Genomic DNA, 5,881 nt, shown 5'->3' with positions numbered 1-5,881 from the left:
ACCACAACTATAACTGATGTGTTACTAGTAGAAGGTCTTAAACATAATCTCTTAAGTATTAGTCAATTGTGCGACAAAGACTTCAAAGTAACCTTTACAAATTCTGGCTGCACAATAGAACATACTAAGAAAAGAGACATTATGTTTAATGGCATAAGAGTAAACAACATCTATATGCTGAACTTGGACGAAGTATCTAAGTCAAGTGCCAAGTGTCTCATCGCTCTAGGCGAAGACTCATGGCTTTGGCATAGACGCCTTGCCCACATAAATTTTGACTTACTTAATAAGGTTGTCACAAAAGACTTAGTAATCGATTTACCAAAAATAAAGTTTTCAAAGGATCATCTATGTGATGCATGTCAAAAGGGGAAGCAAACGAAAACTTCTTTTAAATCAAAAAACGTGGTTTCAACATCACGTCCCCTTGAGCTTCTTCACATGGATCTCTTTGGCCCTTCAAGGACTAAAAGCATAGGTGGAAACATCTATGGTTTTGTCATTGTTGATGATTACTCTAGATTTTGTTGGACAATCTTCCTACCTAGTAAGGATCAAACTTTTCCAGCCTTTACTCAATTTGCAAGGTTATGTCAAAACAAAATGAACACTAAGATAGTTGCAATCCGTAGTGATCACGGTGGAGAATTTGAAAATTATCTTTTTGAAAAATACTGTGATAAACATGGAATTGAACATAACTTTTCAGCTCCTAGAACACCACAACAAAACGGAGTGGTTGAACGCAAAAATCGTGTTCTAGAGGAGTTGGCAAGAACAATGCTCAATGAGGGTAGTCTACCTAAATATTTCTGGGCTGATGCTATTACCACCGCATGTTATGTTTTGAATAGGATACTAATACGTCCTATACTAAACAAAACACCATATGAATTATTAAAGGGTAGAAAACCAAATGTGTCACATCTCCACGTATTCGGTTGCAAATGTTTTGTGTTAAATAACGGTAAGGATAACCTTGGGAAATTCGATGCTAAAGCTGACGAAGGCATATTTCTTGGTTACTCTCAATCTAGTAAAGCATATAGGATTTACAACAAAAGCTTACTTATAGTTTAAGAGTCAGTTCATGTGTCCTTTGATGAATCTTATGCAAAATGTGTCGAGAAAGGTATATCTTTTGATAGTGCAGGCCCATCTACCGAAGACATTGTCAAAGATAAGGAAGACGAAAGTGAAAGTGTTGCAAAGGAAGATGCTAAGAAAGAGAAAGATGAGTCTCATGATAATGTTGAAAAAGAGAGCATCTCAAACAACGAAGATCTTCCCAAGGCCTGGACAAACGTAAAAGATCATCCAATCGACAACATAATAGGGGACATCTCAAAGGGCGTTGTCATACCCTAATTTTTGACCCCCCCTGAGATGACATATCTTCAGGATTTTTCATCAGGTCAAGACAAGTACCCAGAGCAGTCATTTCTCCATCTGGTACCTAATCGAGGATGCTCAAAGACAAGAAAGCTCAGGCAAAGGGTCAATCAATACAAGGATTAGTCCCTAATACAATCATGAGGCTCAAGGACTTCACTTTTCTCATCTATAATTGATTAGACATCCAGTCATATGAGTACAGGTTTACTCAGGTCGCCAGACTAGGGTTCTGAGCCTATCAAGGACTGAAATCAGGGATCACATTTGGGAAACCCTAAAAAACCTCAGAGGGTCATTCAAAGACATCAATCATCTTCAAATAACTCATATTACAAGGTCTACTGGACATCACACTTCAATTCAAAGTCTACAGTCATTACTTTCACATGGTCGACAAATTAGGGTTTTGACCTAATTCACCAAGATAGTTGACTTCTGATCAGGGCATGAATCCAAAACTCAAGACATGATTCAAGGATCTCTACTACCTCCATATAATCCATTTATATCATCCATTTGTGGAGAAGATCCTATTTCTACACAAAAGCCCAAAAATTCACTTTGTCAGGAAAAAGTCAACTGTGAAGGATCATCATTGACTTTTAAGGTTTTTTGTCAAAAAATGACTTTCAAAGATCAATATCATCAATATATGGATGTCAAAGTCATTTGGCCAAAGAAATTCAAAGAAATTCATCAAGGAGCGAAAAGTCGGGAATTAGGGTTTTTGAAGGCATGGTGAGATCTCAAAATTTCACCTACACAACTCAAAAAACTTCCAACATGAAAGTTGTAGATCTTGCAAAATAAAACAACATCTTACAAAGGAACTTTTTTCAAAAGATCAACCATTTATGAAGTTTTGGAAATTTTGAAGTTTAGGTCCTAAACACTTAGAAATTTTTCTAAGTGTTTTAACCTAGTTTTCATCCAACTTTAGGCTCATTTTTCACAAATTTCCTAAATGATTCTGAAGAAGACATAAACTAATGATTTGAAGTAGATGTTTAGGGCTTTCCAAATTGTGTTCAACCATCTCCAAATTCAACTTGAGCTAGGAGTTATGCTTGTTCAAAGTTGGCCTCATGAAGTAAAATTATAGGTCATGGACACTTTTGGACTTTGCAAATTTTGTGCAAATAACCTCTCTTATGGATGCTACACGACCCATAACACATCTGAAACCATGCCATGCATTCATTTTCACCATGCCATAAGGATTGAAGAAGATTCTAAAAACAAGAACATGTGATTATGTAATGATTACATTTGTGAATTTATGGCAAATTGATGAATCACCCAAGGAATCTTCTCACCAACCAATTAGAGCTCATTTCTGGCTCAGAATTGTCCCCTAAGATCAAGCAAAATCGAGGGCTAGGGGATTGATCAAATGGAATCAAAATTCTCATCATTGCATAAGAGATATTTGCAAAATTCCTTCATGGCTAAGAAAGCAAATCAACTTCACTAAGGAAGCTCACTCCTCTGCAGCTATACTGATCCATTTGCCTATAAATACAGATGCATTCCTCATTCAAAAACACACCAAAGCAACCATATTACTTGCTTTCTCCTTCTCTCCTCTTGTTCATTGTTTTTCAAAGTTCTTTGGCAAGAAGAATCGATTTCTTCAAACCAAAGCATATCTTTGGGAAGTGAGCATTCTAACATCTCAAGGGAGGTCATTTGAGGTGATCCAAGCACCTGGATCACTTCTGTAGGTGGAGGAACACCATTGTTGCTCTCACTTTGGAGCACTTGCAGTTGGAGGTCCATGGAGTGATTCAGAAGGTTTCAAGGCAAGCCAATCATCCAGACACACTCCTCAGGTCATAGTGAAGCTAACCAGATGGCTGCAGCTCATCTGTAACTCAGGATTCAACAACCTCCATGTCCACTTGAAGCTCAAATCGAGGGAGGTCCATAGAACAATTCAGAAGGATTCAGGCTACAATAAGCACCCAGTTAGCATCATTGAGCCTCAGGGAAGCTATTGAGATCATTCATTCAAACCCAGGTGCTCTCAATCATCCTCACGATCTCCATTTTCAGAGGTAAGTTTCTGAACTTCACCTCTCTAATTTAAGCACCTTTTGTGAAATAGCTCGATTCTATCTTGTTCAGCATCATCAGAGGATTGAAAACCCTCTATCATCATCCATTTATCTTTCAGTATAGTCATTTAATTTAATTTTGAAATTTTAGGGTTCTTCACGTATTTTAGGTAATTCAGTAGATGTAGTTAATATAAATTCATGTTAGTTACATATTTGAAATCGTGAGAGAATTTAGAGCAAGTTTGGTCTTTACATCTTTGCAAATGGTTGAGAATTGAGAGAGTTCAGAAATTCAAAAATCCAAAAGCTAGAGGTTGAAGACAACAATTGTGGTGGCGCGCAAAATTCAAATCCAGGGCTAAAGTTTATTTTATTTTGAATGGTAGTTGTTTCATAAACGACTAAATCGTTATAGCCCAGTGTTAAAGAGTGTTTGTGTGTTGCGCGTGCCCAAGGTCTGGGGTTCGAATCCCCCTCGCCCCAGACCTTTTGATTTTATTTCTTTTTTTTCTCCTCTATGCATTAGACAACATACATATTGCAATGGATTCCCTTCTATAACACCATGCGCGCGTTGGCTGATTGGTGTGTGTTTTGATTGTTGGCTTCAAGGGCGTGGGTTCAAACCATGGTGAGGCCAAAACATTATTTTTTATCACTTTTCCTCTTCATTTTCTTCACAACTTTAACCAATTATTTAACTTATCAAATTAATTCATTTTGACTTCATTTTTTAAACACTTGTTGATTAATATATATATTTTATAAATAATCAAAAAAATCATAAAAATATTATTTATTTCATGTATTTTAATTAGGTTTAAAATAGTATGTTTTAAATGTTTTCTTAAATACTTTAAAATATATATATATTCATTTTGTTTTAACCTAATTACTTTGTGAATAATGTTATGATAAAAGCCCTATTTATTTAGGTCTTAATTAGGTATAGATTTCATCTTTGCCTTAATTAAGTTGACTTTTGTCAATCTACAAAATTGTTTTCAATCTCCGATTAAACAGATGATTAAGGTTTTCAAACAACAAAACCTTATATCATTTCAATCTTTTCTTCAACTATTTTCATAAACAGTAAATCATTTTTAAGTGGGCCTCTAATAGAGTGTAAGTCCCAAAAACCTTCTCTTCTTAGCTTGTTTTCAAAACTGTATTTTCAAAATCTTCTTTCTGTTTTCAAAAACATTCTTCTGGTATTTGAAGGGCATTATTCCCGGTGAAACTCTTCAGATACCTATGTGACCTTTGTCCATCTTCACTTCTCCTGTTTTCAAAAAAAAACATTAACTGTTTATCATATACATTCAACTGTTATCAACAAAAACAACAAAAATTACTGTTGAGGCTCTGTACATACTTCTTCAATGGCCCCCACTCCATCCAGGTTAGGCTTTACAAGCTTTCAATTTACAGTCTTTATTTAAATTACTGTCAAATATAAACTGTGCATATATTAGTTTAGAACTACGTTTGAGTATAAACCTTAGGACAGTTAAACTATATATATATTATAGGAATATGGCCTAGGATTGAGAATGTATTCCCGGTGAAGGCTCTTTCCTAATAAGAGATCTGTAGTTCAAACCCCCAAGATGAATTATTCCCGGTGAAACATCTTGGCAAAAACCTTAGAATCCAAATAAATAGGACACATCCACCCAAAGAGGAATTATTCCCGGTGAAACCTCTTACCCATTTGCTTAGAGCCAAAATAAGTTCAAAACTACATAAGCTTTCTCTTGTGCTAAAACAAGGACCCTCGATTAGCCTCCTCTTGGGCTTTGTACAAGGACCCACAGGCTTCTTAAAAGCATTTCCAGCTTCCTCTTGAGCTTGTATACAAGGACCCATCAGGTTTCTTATAAACATAGGAACAGGTCTTTAGTCACCTTTTAGCCTACCCTGGTGAGTTTCTTCCAATTTAAACCAGACTTTAAACAAGCTAAGTTTGTCTCAATTTTGCATTGAGTACATTTTTGGAATGAGAGACATGGACAGTCTCTGACACCCTTATCTTCATCAATCCTCCTTAGTAGAGTCTAGGATCTATGATTTGGTCATCCTCAGCATTGAGTCAGCCTTCATCTTGGGCTTTAAACAAAGAGTCTTCACTAGATAATCTTTCTGCCATCCACTTATCAATCATAAAAATCCCTGGAAAGGGTTAGCCTCCAAAGTCAATTAATAAAATGTCAAAAAAATAAATAGATTTCATTCTCTTAGGAGATAATTTCCCCAATAGAGTCAAAACCCCTGGAAAGGGTCAGCCAAAAAAAAACATCATAAAGTCAGTCTTTTAACAGACAAATTCACCAGCTGAGTCAAAATCCCTGGAAAGGGTTAGCTTCCAAAGAAGAACAGTCTTTTTAATCTCCAGTAGAGTTAAAACCAACAAAAACAGTTAGCCT

This window comes from Vicia villosa, linkage group LG2, assembly GCF_029867415.1.
Source record: "Vicia villosa cultivar HV-30 ecotype Madison, WI linkage group LG2, Vvil1.0, whole genome shotgun sequence".
NCBI lineage: Eukaryota > Viridiplantae > Streptophyta > Magnoliopsida > Fabales > Fabaceae > Vicia > Vicia villosa.
The sequence above is the reverse complement of the archived record's forward strand: the minus strand, read 5'-3'. Positions refer to the sequence as shown.